We start from the raw sequence: 14,010 nt of genomic DNA, 5'->3' as shown, positions 1-14,010 counted from the left end.
GTGCTCAGCATTGTCTTTTAGTGTGCTTGCGGACGACACTGACAGAACAACGCAGTGTGCCAATCACACTCAGCATTCTGCTTCCTGCTGCAGTGTGCTCAGCAGCTTGTCCGGAGCTGCGCTTTTCGCTGAGCCGCAAGGCGCAGAGCAGGAAGCTTGCTTATAAAAGCGCGCTTCTTAAAGGCTCTTCTCGTCAGCTCTAGCTCGTGCAGATATGCATATCTGAAGTCGTGGCAAGAAGCTTTTAAGTCGTGGCTTTCCTTCTTGCTGCAGAACAGCTGCTGATGCTGGGCAATGTTGGCAGCAGAAGTGCAAAAAATTGCTAGCAGCATTCTGCTTCTGATGAAGCACTGTCTTGTGGCAGAGCAACCTACAGCAAGCAGCGTTGTATCTAGTTACCCTAGTAAATTCTTTTTGCAAAGCGACTAAAGCAGAAAAAGCCGGCTTCTTTCACAATTCTCTTCTGTGCAGAGCTATGCTATCTGCTGCGCCAAGCTCCCGTGTTAAGCTCCTTTGCTCTATGCGCCTAAGATTTTGATGTGGCCACCTGGGTGCCGAAGAGGGCACATTCTGCTTGCAGCAAACTGCTGAGTGCTTCAGAACACGCAGAAGCGCTGAAATCTATACCTTAAGCATTGTTTCTGTTTGCGAGCACGCCAAGGCTGTCTTCCTTGCCTTAAATCTGATGTACAATCTCACTGCCTGGGGCTTTTATCTATCTCCCCAAGAATAATCTGTACAAGTGCCCCACAGGGAAGGCATTCTGAGCAGATTTGATATGAGTGTGCCACAGCTTTGGAGCAGAAGCCCTTTTCTCTTCCCGTTTAGCATTTGTGTTTCTGGCTGTAGGGGTTTGGAAAGCTGTGTTCTATTCCCTTTGGAAATTAAGATTTTTCCAATGACTGTGAGAGAGCATTTATTATAAACCAAGGAATATCATTCTTCCAATGTTGCGAAGAAAATTTATCAGACTGCCCTAAAATCTGATGTGACGACACAGGGTAGAAGAGGTTATTCCCTTGCTGGAAAATGGTTGGTGATTTGACAGGACAATGAAGGTTTTTTCTATTTCCTTAGCTGCATTATCATTTCTGCCCGTGTGAGGGCCCAGGAATTGTATTGTGGCTTTCTGCCTTAAATCTCTCTGCTGCAGCAATGCCGAAAGAAGGTTTGATCTATACCATGAAAATATTGTTGTATTCTGGTGATGGAAAAGAGGATTCTCCATAAGATATGATGTTCCAGACCAGCCCATGAGAGCTCTTCTCTCTCCCTTGCAAATATCATGTAGGCTGACACAGCCAAGCATTTCTTCTATTCCCTTACTTGTTGATGTAAAAGCAACCACCCAAAGAGATTAATTTTATTTCTATTTAAAGTCAGGATGCTGACCGGTGCCCCAAAAATTGTTGTCGTCCTTCCTATGAATTAATGACCACCAGCCATTTGAACTGTTTTTTCTTCCGCTTTGCACTTTATCATCAGCGTCCATCAAAAAGAGATGTCCTGAATATTAACTTAGAAACACCATGGAGGAAATCCAGTTGCTAAGTGACTTGCAGCATACTAGAGAAAACCCATTCCAGTAAGCTGAGAACAGACAAATTGCATGGTCAGAGGCGAAGTTGAGGGTGCTGCTGCACTATCAGAAATCTGCTGGATTATTAGGCTGAGAACAAAAAGAAAAAAAGGTTTCTGCCTTTGCTAAGCTCACCATGTTCCAGTTTGAATACTCAGTAGATGAAAGAATGAAGCCCCTTGTCTCTGGGTCTTCCTGTTCAAGCTGATCCAGTGGCTCTGTAGAGCTTTTCAAATGACTACACATGTTTTAAAAGCAAGAGTCCTTTCTTTATACATGTAAATAATGCCCCACTGGAAGTTCGATTGAGCCATGAAGTGAGTTGCTCATCCATGCTCTTGCATGTCCACCATCCATGGAAGGCAGCGTTGACTGCCAGAATCAGTCAATTCTTGTTGACCGTGAGGGTTTCTGCAGCCCAGGCTTTGGAAAGGCCTGCATGTGTCAGATGCCCCACTCACCTGATCAAGAAGAATGATTTGTTTTTCTCCTTCAGGAGGAACGTCCATGTGAGTATTGCTTTTGTTCGTGGCAGTGTCCAAACGATTGTTGTGAAATGTGGCAATGGGAGTCGACACAGGCACAGGCAACTGGAGCAACCACAAAACCAGGGCAAAGGGTAACTTTAGTTCCGTACCTCGCTAAGCTGTTCTTGTATCATGAAAGGATGTGGAATATGGAAGGTAATTCTTTCTTGTAAGCACACTTACTTTGGGATACCATCCTTCTCTCCACACTTTCATTTGAAAAGCAGCTACCACCCTCCATCTCTTCTTTTGCAAGGCAGAAAAGCGTTGCTCTAAGAAACCACCAAGTTTTCTAAAAGGAACCAAAATCACTTACAACTGTATTTAAACTAAAAATAACATACAGATCTATTGCATTGACCAATTAAAAAAAAAAAAAAAAAAGAACAAAAGTGTTTCTAAGGCTTCAAAAGAGCAAAGAACTTTGAACTCTTTACATGCCGGAGAGCCAGGTAAGGCACTTTGGCTTCCAGTCTGGGTCACTGTAAATTGTGTCTGATGCAGTGTATAAGGTCAGGCAGGGTGTTGGTCACTTCAGCTGTTTTTTCCTCAGCAAAAAAGCCTGGAAGAAGGGCAGGGAGAGAAAACCTTTGGTTGGATTCATCCAACAGGGACATGTGGCAGAGGACGGTCAATGACTGGATGACTTTTTGCTCCAAGAGGAGCGGCAAAGCCTTTTGAATTTCAGCAGCTGCCTCCTTAGGGGGAGGATTTGTAGGGCCTTGCAGCCCTTCAGCCAGGCACATGGTGTTTCTTTTCTTTTGCAAGCTAGCCAATAGATGGTGGCAATGCATCCCCTTGCCCAGAGGGTGTCACGAAACTTTGTGTTTGATGGAAAATGACACTGCAAAGGCCACGTGGGATGGCAGGTGTCAGCTTGTGAGCATTCCCCACTGCTTGCAACACAGGACAGCACAACATTTGTAAGGACTAAAGTGTACAATAAAAAAAGTAGCAGCAATTCTAGGAATTTTGCTGGCAAATCCAGGTCACAGGCCCAGCAGGGAGTCAAAATTCAAGTGCTGCTCAGCTCTAGCCAACTGACTCAGCAGGTGCTGCCCTGACTGGGCAGGTCTCCCCCACGTCTCCCTCTCTCTTTGCTCCCGAAAGAAGTGCTGATGATCAGGGAAGCAAAAGTCGGGAGCTGCAGGGCCACTTCTGCCTGGTGGCTTCAGAAACTACAGGCAGGGCTGTGAAACAAACCCTTCCTGTTCAAACTTGAGGTCTTCTTGTCTTCTTGTGGGAAAGGTGTCACCGGGAAAGGATTCTTCTCATCCCCTGAGGATCCCTGAAAAACCACGGAGAGAATGCTGCTGAGAGAGATGCATAAAGCAATTCCAAAGCCTGGCTTCCCTAAATTTCAAGAGAAAATGTTCATTTGTCCTAGGCATAGTCTATTCACCAGGCTCTCCCCTCCTGCCTTCTTCCCCAGCAATCCCTCCCTAATGGAAATGGAACCCTGACTTCTCAGCTGGCAGCTCACAATGCTTAGCTCCATTCAGCTTTTCCCAGGCACAGAGGAATTCAGCAGCAGGTGTCCTTGCTCAGTGCCTAGGAGAGCAGTGAGGGCTGCAAGCAGGAAAACGATGGGGAAAAGCAAGCAGTTAGAAGGCAGCTACTACAGCGTGCACACTCTGGCCTAACACACAGCCCCCAAACATGCCAGAGCCCACACCCAGAGCCATCAGTAAACAGCCATGGAATCCAACTTTAGAACCTGGAAATGCAAAGCTGCAAGGCTCACCAAGTTTGTCAGCAAACTAGAAAACCTTAGGCCCAGGTTGCAGCCAAAGCCACAGGTTTGCTGTTTCTTCTTTTGCAACAAACACCCATTGTTTTTAGAACCACACTCCTTTTGACACCCACCAATCTTGTCTTGGCACTTGCCTACAACCAGAAATGGTTCCTTATCTGGGAGGATGTTTCTGAAGAGAATCACACAGCTCTTCAGCGGGGCTTGCAGGGAAGCTCCCCCAGGTCTCCTGGATGCCAGTGTTGATGCCCTTCGATAGTTCCTTGTGATGTTCCTCCACTTTCCTGTCCTTGGATAACAAAGGATCCTGGTTCCTGGCAGGGTTATCCATGGCAGGCAGGTCGTCAGTGTCTCCGTTCTGGCTCTCTTTTGCCTCGTGGTGCTAGAGCTTGGTGCACGTTGTGCACTAGTCGTCATGCCTGGCGGTGGTGGCAGCACCACATTGTTGGTCTTCGTTTGGAATCTTTTGGTGCTCTGCACAAGAGAAGCAAATCCATTCTTATGATACATACAATGGAGGGATTTCCTAAAAACTTGGCTACATCCTGAAGCAATTGTTGCCGGTGTCCCAACTAGACAATGCTTCCAATGTTGAGAGGCATCAAGTGAGAGGTGAGAGAGACTTTGAAAGTGGCAGAGACTTTCACATTTAACAGTAGAGTGGCCTAGCAGTTTTCTGATCATCTGAAATGAGCATGACCGGGGCACTCTGGCAACAATGAGCAGAACCAAACAGCTCTCAACCTTCTTTCACCACTGCTCATTGACATAAGTTTGAGTCAGCTTCTCCAAGTTTCCAAGAACACACCAAGCAATGAATCCCAGCTCATGGACTGCAGCATCAGAGGAGGAGGAAATGAAGTGAAACCTAGTGAGAAGGCTCAGGTGTGATGCTGCACTTCTTGCCCGACTCTGCTGTGCACGGGTCATTGCCCTGCCCTCTTTCAGCACCCACTTTTCCCATGCTTTTCTCTCTACTCCCTGCACACGTGCTCTCCAGCGTCTCTGTCTTGGCACCGCTGATGCTGCACAGAGGACTATTTGACACAGAGCACAGCACCATCCCCAACCTGATCAAGAGCCCTCTCTCCTCCAAAACACCTCCCATCCTTCCCATTCCAAAAGCCAGCACGTGACTAAGACAGCTGCTCATTTTCCCTGAGTAAAAGGGAGGAAGGAACTCCAGAATTCAAGCTCTTCCATTCCTACGGCAGTTGCAATATCTCTTCCCCCAGCTCCACGTCAGCCCCAACGCCTCTGGGCTTGAGGATGATGTCAGAAGGAAAGACTCCCTAGCCTTACCCACCTGCACCTACAGAGCTGCTTTCTGCACTGCTTGCTTCCAGCATGTAAAGGCCAATCTGCAGCATTTGAAGTTGCAGAAGGCACATGATGTTAGAAACTACCTCTCGAGTATCACGACAGGAGATGCAGCTCTTCGTCTCAGCCGTCTGAAGAAAGACTTAGATTTACACATCTTCCTGACATCCCACCGCTGCATACTCACTTCAATTTCTTGCAGTCTTTGTTTGCTGGAGGCTGAAATCACTTGGTTGGGTTTCTTTCAATTCTTTTGTCTTCCTGGGAGTATCTGCCTTGTCTTCTCTCTCTAACACAGGAAGAAAGACAAAAGGAGAAAGAAAATCCCTCAGGCCTTGAAGGTTCACCTCAAGTACAGAGCAGTACAACTCAGCAGCTGCTTTGTCCAAAGGCTTGGGGGCATTCCAGGGAAAAAGGTGGCAAGAAATCCAATGATGTGACTTGCACATCTTGTGGGCCTTGAGTACTGATGCAAACAGGAAGCTGTGTCCCAGTCCAGGCAGGAGAAGCCCTGGACTGGGGCCTCTGCAACCTTGTTAATGGGATAAAAACCCCAAAACACCACAGCAATCCAACTCATCTAGATCATTCACAAATTCTAGATGTTTCTTTCTTGTGCAGAGAATTCTTGAAAGACTTCCTGCCAGAAAAGTTTTCTGCACACTGAGTAACTCCATCAGAATGTGATTGCCATATGAAATTTTCTCGGCCAAACAGATCCGATTCATCAAAAAAGTCAAAATCAACTCATCACTTGGAAGACAAAAATCATCAAGATGCTGAAAAATAATCACCATCAGGTGATTTTTCCTGAGATCAGATGCCTGCAGCTCACTTGCTCTACCTACCTGTGCTCTGCATCATCTTCTTTTGCCTCTGGTTGTTCCACTGCAAGTCTACAGCAGAAATTTTTCTGAGAAAAGAGGCAATTGCCTATCAAATTTCTCTTGAGAAGAGCTCTGAACCACAGCAGTAACACCACCGTTTGCTGCCTTCCCTCATCAGAGACACCATACCTATTGGCCAGCCTCTTTCCCACCTAAGCCAGTCACCCAGTCTGAACTTCTACAAACATTGGAAATCAAAGCTGAGCTTCACACAGTCACCTCCACTCCCTGCAATAGCAAAGCTTTCAAGTGTTCTACTTTTGGGATTAACAACCTGGATTGATTTCATTTTTTTGAATCACCTCAGCTATTTTCTTTCATGCGTACATCCAGCATTTCCCACTGCATGCGTGTACTCAACGGGAACACAAATTTGTGTAGCCCAAATGTGACTAAGGACTAATGGCTCCACACAGCAGAAGGCTGCACTTGAACTGAAAATCGGTCTCACAAATCCTACTCCTGTGCTACAATGGGAAAACACCAATTTCTTTTGGAAGTACATGTTTCTAGCAAAGTTCTGTGAGAGGGAAAGAAAAAAAACCCAACAAACACCAAAATGTCCATCTGGAATGTTACCATAGCCTGGGGTCTACTTGTGGATTCCAGTCTGAATCCTAGAGAATGACAACATCAGCAGTAGCCAGATTGATTCCAAGACCTCCTGCTCGTGTGCTCAACGTGAAGACAAATTTGGAGCTGTCAGGATTGTTGAATGCATTCATGGAAGCCTAACTACATGAAAAGAACATATCAGTTGAACCAAATGTTTTACAAGTAGTATTTGACTTCAACACAATACTTCAAATTGTAAATACCTGTCGTTTGTTGTGAGGAGCTTGTCCATCCAGTCTGCAATATTCATCATTCCTCCACATACAGTCATCTTCCAAGATATCTAGGACTCTTGACATCTGACTGAAGAGAAGAACCCCGAGCCTGTTTTGGGTAGAAAGGTTTCTTAGGCTTTCACCAAAACATAAGAGTTAACAAACTCTGTGAGTCTGCACTACTAGAAAAGGAAGGAGGGCAGTTCCGTGGACTAAGAAGAAAAGCAGTTCAAATTTCAGACCCCAAACTACAATGCAGCAGTACACAAGGTGCAGCTGCTACTCTCGCAGCTATGGCACATGCTATGGAACATGTTTGCCTTACTCTGATGTGTCCCTGTGTATGGCTGCCTTTTCCCTTTGGTTTTGTGTTGTCCTCCTCAACAAAATATTCCCAGACACAGCAGAGTAAGATGGTAACACAACTAGAAAACATCATCAAGTAGAAAGAATAAAAATTTGCAGTAATTGGTTTGGATTCAAGATCTCTAGAAATAAAGAAGTCAGTTCTTCTTAGAGACTTATCATTTTACTTACCTGCCAAGAACAACTTCAAAGAAAAATTCTGTAAACCTTCCGTAATTTATGCATACATACACAACCATTTCCAGTCTACTGGAGAAATTGAAGTCAATCACAAAGTGTCTACCTCCCCCTACTTTCTCTTCATGTGTTTCTTGTTTTGGGTTTTTTTTTGGGGAGGAGTGTTTGTTGTTGTTGTTTAGGTTTTGGGGTTTTTGTTTGGTTTCTTTGTGGGGTTTTTTTTTGTTTGTTTGTTTGGGGTTTTTTTGTCCTTTGGACTCAAAGGCTAAAAATGAACTCTTTTGTTGAAGATGATAATTTGATTTGAGACCAGGCCAGTATTAATTACAGCACCTCTTCAATAAGCCTGATAGAAGGCAGAAAGCAGGCTCAAAAGACACAGTAACCACTGAATTGTTTGATCCTTGGTCTTGAGTTATACGGCCACAGCTCCTAGCATAATAGCTAGATACAAAACACAGGTTACCTTGCTATTACTAAAGGCTGAGGTTTGGATATGGTTTTGTTTTTCTTCTAAGTGTCCCCAGGCACAAAATTACCTCCAACTCCTTTAGCAAAGTTACTTCAGTAAGCATACTCAAAATCAGATGAGTTAAAATTTTATTCCAGAGTCAAAAACTCTGTGGCAAGTGACTTCTACAGTAAAGCATTTCAGAGCTTTCGCCCTACTATCAAACAACATTAAAACAACTGAAGAGCTCCCCACACGACTGAGTGTTTCTAGAATACAATGAAAAAATTCAGGTGCTGCACAAAACCACATCCAGCAAGAAAGACAAATATTTCACAAAGGATTGACATTAACCCTGCATGAGGGCTCTGAATCTGAAAGGGCCCAAAGCGATAATCAAAGGTAGAGCTAAAATAAAACGCAACGATATTTCAAACAGCTAGTAACAATAAGAAAGCAAAACTAAAGACAGGGTGAAAGAAAGTTTCTATGGTCTCAATGAGCTGAGATGACAAAAAGGATGAAAAAAAAATCAAAACAAATAATCAAAAAAGCCATAATGGACTAAGGTGGCATTAGGAAAGAAAGCAAAATAAACCTGCCAAAAGTGCTACCCTGGAAAGGCTGCTTGCGGAGGGGGGGAAGAAAGCCTTCTCTTCACCTGCTGGAGTAGATCTCGTGCAGATATGCATATCTGAAGTCGTGGCAAGCTCCTTTTCGTTCCTTTTAGCTGCACCTTATGCCCCTCAGTGCAAAAGCTGCCAGGAGCTTGCTGAAGCAGAAAGAAGCATTGTGAGCACATTGTGGCTGAAAAGCAGCATACTTTGAACGAGTTCTGACACGAACACTGCTGCAGTGTGCTCAGCAGCTGGTTTGCTCGCTTTCTGCACACAGCCGGAGAGCAGCAGAGCTAGCTATCTCACTTCAGCCGGGGAAGGCTGCTTGCGGAGGGTATTGGAAGAAAGCCTTCTCTTCACCTGCTTCTTACTGGGACAGCTCGTGCAGATATGCATATCTGAAGTCGTGGCAAGCTCCTTTTCGTTCGCTGCACCTTATGCCCCTCAGTGCAAAAGCTGCCAGGAGCTTGCTGAAGCAGAAAGAAGCATTGTGAGCACATTGTGGCTGAAAAGCAGCATTCTGGTGTAATTTGAACGAGTTCTGACACGAACACTGCTGCAGTGTGCTCAGCAGCTGGTTTGCTCGCTTTCTGCACACAGCCGGAGAGCAGCAGAGCTTGTCCGGAGCTAAAACGCGCTTTAGGGCGAGAAAGCCGCGAAGGGCTCACTTCAGCCGGGGAACGCTGCTTGCGGAGGGGGGTACTGGAAGAAAGCCTTCTCTTCACCTGCTTCCTTCTGGGACTGCTATATCTCCTGCAGATATGCTTATCTGAAGGCGTGGCAAGCTCCTTTTCGTTCCTTTTAGCTGCACCTTATGCCCCTCAGTGCAAAAGCTGCCAGGAGCTTGCTGAAGCAGAAAGAAGCATTGTGAGCACATTGTGGCTGAGAAGCAGCATTCTGGTGTAATTTGAACGAGTTCTGACACGAAGCCTGCTGCAGTGTGCTCAGCGGCTGGTTTGCTCGCTTTCTGCGCACAGCCGGGAGAGCAGCAGAGCTTTGTCCGGAGCTAAAACAGCGCTTTAGGGCGAAGCCGCGAGCTCACTTCAGCGGGGAACTTGCGGAGGGGGGTATTGGAAGAAAGCCTTCTCTTCACCTGCTTCCTTCTGGGACAAGTATATCTCGTGCAGATATGCATATCTGGAGTCGTGGCAAGCTCCTTTCGTTCCTTTTAGCTGCACCTTATGCCCCTCAGTGCAAACGCTGCCAGGAGCTTGCTGAAGCAGAAAGAAGCATTGTGAGCACATTGTGGCTGAAAAGCAGCATTCTGGTGTAATTTGAACGAGTTTTGACACGAAGCCTGCTGCAGTGTGCTCAGCCGCTGGTTTGCTCGCTTTCTGCGCACAGCCGGAGAGCAGCAGAGCTTGTCCGGAGCTAAAACGCGCTTTAGTGCGAGAAAGCCGCGAAGGGCTCACTTCAGCCGGGCAAGGCTGCGTGCGGAGGGGGGTACAGGAAGAAAGCCTTCTCTTCACCTGATTCCTTCTGGGACAAGTATATCTCGTGCAGATATGCATATCTGAAGTCGTGGCAAGCTCCTTTTCGTTCCTTTTAGCTGCACCTTATGCCCCTCAGTGCAAACGCTGCCAGGAGCTTGCTGAAGCAGAAACAAGCACTGGGAGCACATTGTGGCTGAAAAGCAGCATTCTGGCGTAATTTGAACGAGTTTTGACACGAAGCCTGCTGCAGTGTGCTCAGCCGCTGGTTTGCTCGCTTTCTGCGCACAGCCGGCCAGCAGGAGAGGTTCTGCTTGCGCTGGTACGGAGCAACTATCCTGTGCCTCCTATAGCTGTTGTGTGATGAAGGCTTTGCACATGTCGCCCTGGCATCCATTTGGTATATTTTGAGAAAACCTGCTTCCTTAGCCGGCCATGTCCCAGACACTCCTCTCTTGGCATGTCTGGCCTGCCAAGTGTAGTTTGGCATATCTCCTAAAGAATGAAGGGTCACACAGGCGGGTTGCAAGAAGGGACGAGGTGTGCGGGCTTGAATAAAAGACAGCTCTGGAATAACTGAATTTTAAGATCTTCCCCACCGTGAGATGACATCGATTGACGCAGAGGCAGAGGAATGCCTTCTGGACAGGACCCTCAGAGACGCTGGATGTCTTTGGAGCCGTGGTGAAAGCCGTGGTGATAGCTATAAGACCCGTTTTCTTCCATTTTCTCCCTATCTTTCCCAGCCTCTCTCTCTCTCTTTCTGGCGCAGGCCGGTTTATGGCTAAATTAATAAAGTCCCTGTTTGGACTGAAATTTAATTGCCTTGACTTGTTGAATTCTGTTGTGCTTTTTCTTCTTTTTGCGCTCCGAGATCATAGCTGGTACGAACCATCCCACGTCGGCTTCTAAGTGGACTGTGACAGGCACCTGGGTGACACCAAATCCCGCCCGGCAAGCGGCGTGTTCCTGCAGCCTCGTGTGTCTTGGCATGGATGGGGAAGTGTATGGGATTGTGTATGTACAGAACCTGCCCACTGCCTGCGTTTTTTGAAAATCCAGTGCATTTCCTTGTCTCCTTGGGATGTTCCTGTTCTCCTTGGGCAAAGTGCAGTTAGGTTGCAGGGGTGTGGGGGGAGGGAAAAGCCTGAAACCATTTCTTTCCTGGAAAAATATCCCCTTCTTTCCAGCACAACTTGAGTGCTATTTCCTCCTGTCTCATCCCGTTTTCCTGGGAGTGAAGACGGAAGGAATGTGGCTAAACCAACCTTTCTGTGACTTGTTGATTGGGAGTACTTGAGCATACTAGCTCAGTGTTCTATTCATGCCGTCTTTGAATGCAATTATGGATTGGAATTCCACAGGAAATTCTAGATGAATGATAGAAGAAGGAGAATTCAGTAAGAAGTGAAAATGGACTGGGCCTGAAATGGCCCTGGTTATTTCCGAAGGAGATTGAGATGGTTGTGTATATCCATGCGGCGTGTTGTTTGCGAGACAAATTGCATGGTCAGAGGCTAATAATCAGAGCCTCCCAGTGCTTTGAGGGTGCTGGAGGGTGTTTTGATTTGAAAGTATTTGATTCTTTTTTCTACTATTGCACTATCAGAAATCTGCTGGATTATTAGGCTGAGAACATTCTGGTTTCTCTTGACGGTGTTTGAAAGATCTGCCAAGGTTCTGGCAAAAGGTTTCTGCCTGTTGCTAAGCTCACCATGTTCTTGTATTTTGTGTGATTTGTGGTAGTTCCCAGTTTGAATACTCAGTAGATGAAAGAATGAAGCCCCTTGTCTCTCACAAGGGTCACGGAAGAGATTCCTGTTCAAGCTGATCCAGTGGCTCTGTAGAGCTTTTCAAATGACTACACTCCGCATAAATCCAAATCTAAGTTTTAAAAGCAAGAGTCCTTTCTTTATACATTCCTTTCTCTTTTTGTAAATAATGAAGAGGAAAAGGTACGTCATGGTTTGTGAAAACCAGGTTTGAAAATGATTTTCTGGAAGTTCGATTGAGCCATGAAGTGAGTTGCTCATCCATGCTCTCGAAATGCATGTATTAAGGCCAAGAAAGGAAGCCATTGTAGAGTGAAGTTAAACCAACGCACACTGGAAGGCAGCGTTGACTGCCAGAATCAGTCAATTCTTGTTGACCGTGAGGGTTTCTGCAGCCCAGGCTTTGGAAAGGCCTGCATGTGTCAGATGCCCCACTCACTCAGACCTGATCAAGAAGAATGATTTGTTTTTCTCCTTCAGGAGGAACGTCCATGTGAGTATTGCTTTTGTTCGTGGCAGTGTCCAAACGATTGTTGTGAAATGTGGCAATGGGAGTCGACACAGGCACAGGCAACTGGAGCAACCACAAAACCAGGGCAAAGGGTAACTTTAGTTCCGTACCTCGCTAAGCTGTTCTTGTATCATGAAAGGATGTGGAATATGGAAGGTAATTCTTTCTTGTAAGCACACTTACTTTGGGATACCATCCTTCTCTCCACACTTTCATTTGAAAAGCAGCTACCACCCTCCATCTCTTCTTTTGCAAGGCAGAAAAGCGTTGCTCTAAGAAACCACCAAGTTTTCTAAAAGGAACCAAAATCACTTACAACTGTATTTAAACTAAAAATAACATACAGATCTATTGCATTGACCAATTAAAAAAAAAAAAAAAAAGAACAAAAGTGTTTCTAAGGCTTCAAAAGAGCAAAGAACTTTGAACTCTTTACATGCCGGAGAGCCAGGTAAGGCACTTTGGCTTCCAGTCTGGGTCACTGTAAATTGTGTCTGATGCAGTGTATAAGGTCAGGCAGGGTGTTGGTCACTTCAGCTGTTTTTTTCCTCAGCAAAAAGCCTGGAAGAAGGGCAGGGAGAGAAACCTTTGGTTGGATTCATCCAACAGGGACATGTGGCAGAGGACGGTCAATGACTGGAGTGACTTTTGCTCCAAGAGGAGCGGCAAAGCCTTTGAATTTCAGCAGCTGCCTCCTTAGGGGAGGATTTGTAGGGCCTTGCAGCCCTTCAGCCAGGCACATGGTGTTTCTTTTCTTTGCAAGCTTGCCAATAGATGGTGGCAATGCATCCCCTTGCCCAGAGGGTGTCACGAAACTTTGTGTTTGATGGAAAATGACACTGCAAAGGCCACGTGGGATGGCAGGTGTCAGCTTGTGAGCATTCCCACTGCTTGCAACACAGGACAGCACAACATTTGTAAGGACTAAAGTGTACAATAAAAAAGTAGCAGCAACTCTAGGAATTCTGCTGGCAAATCCAGGTCACAGGCCCAGCAGGGAGTCAAAAATTCAAGTGCTGCTCAGCTCTAGCCAACTGACTCAGCAGGTGCTGCCCTGACTGGGCAGGTCTCCCCCACGTCTCCCTCTCTCTTGCTCCCGAAAGAAGTGCTGATGATCAGGGAAGCAAAAGTCGGGGAGCTGCAGGGCCACTTCTGCCTGGTGGCTTCAGAAACTACAGGCAGGGCTGTGAAACAAACCCTTCCTGTTCAAACTTGAGGTCTTCTTGTCTTCTTGTGGGAAAGGTGTCACCGGGAAAGGATTCTTCTCATCCCCTGAGGATCCCTGAAAAACCACGGAGAGAAGAATGCTGCTCAGAGAGAGATGCATAAAGCAATTCCAAAGCCTGGCTTCCCTAAATTTCAAGAGAAAATGTTCATTTGTCCTAGGCATAGTCTATTCACCAGGCTCTCCCCTCCTGCCTTCTTCCCCAGCAATCCCTCCCCTAATGGAAATGGAACCCTGACTTCTCAGCTGGCAGCTCACAATGCTTAGCTCCATTCAGCTTTTCCCAGGCACAGAGGAATTCAGCAGCAGGTGTCCTTGCTCAGTGCCTAGGAGAGCAGTGAGGGCTGCAAGCAGGAAAACGATGGGGAAAAGCAAGCAGTTAGAAGGCAGCTACTACAGCGTGCACACTCTGGCCTAACACACACAGCCCCCAAACATGCCAGAGCCCACACCCAGAGCCATCAGTAAACAGCCATGGAATCCAACTTTAGAACCTGGAAATGCAAAGCTGCAAGGCTCACCAAGTTTGTCAGCAAACTAGAAAACCTTAGGCCCAGGTTGCAGC

At 46.3% G+C, this 14,010-nt stretch overlaps 1 long non-coding RNA gene across 1 annotated transcript; it reads right to left on the bottom strand.

Annotated features, from left to right (window-relative positions):
• Positions 1 to 4,383: 4,383 nt before the first annotated feature.
• On the bottom strand, positions 4,384 to 7,132 carry LOC146421141 (uncharacterized). The gene is made up of 3 exons (XR_014848782.1): positions 6,885 to 7,132; positions 5,166 to 5,468; positions 4,384 to 4,692 (listed from the first exon to the last, which is right to left on the bottom strand). It is a non-coding gene; the product is annotated as an uncharacterized LOC146421141 (long non-coding RNA).
• Positions 7,133 to 14,010: the final 6,878 nt, after the last annotated feature.

Source organism: Lichenostomus cassidix, unplaced genomic scaffold (assembly GCF_008360975.1).
Source record: "Lichenostomus cassidix isolate B80296 unplaced genomic scaffold, HeHo_3.0 HiC_scaffold_43, whole genome shotgun sequence".
NCBI classification, from domain to species: Eukaryota; Metazoa; Chordata; class Aves; order Passeriformes; family Meliphagidae; genus Lichenostomus; species Lichenostomus cassidix.
Note: the sequence above shows the minus strand (reverse complement) of the source record. Positions and strands in the feature narration are given on the sequence as shown.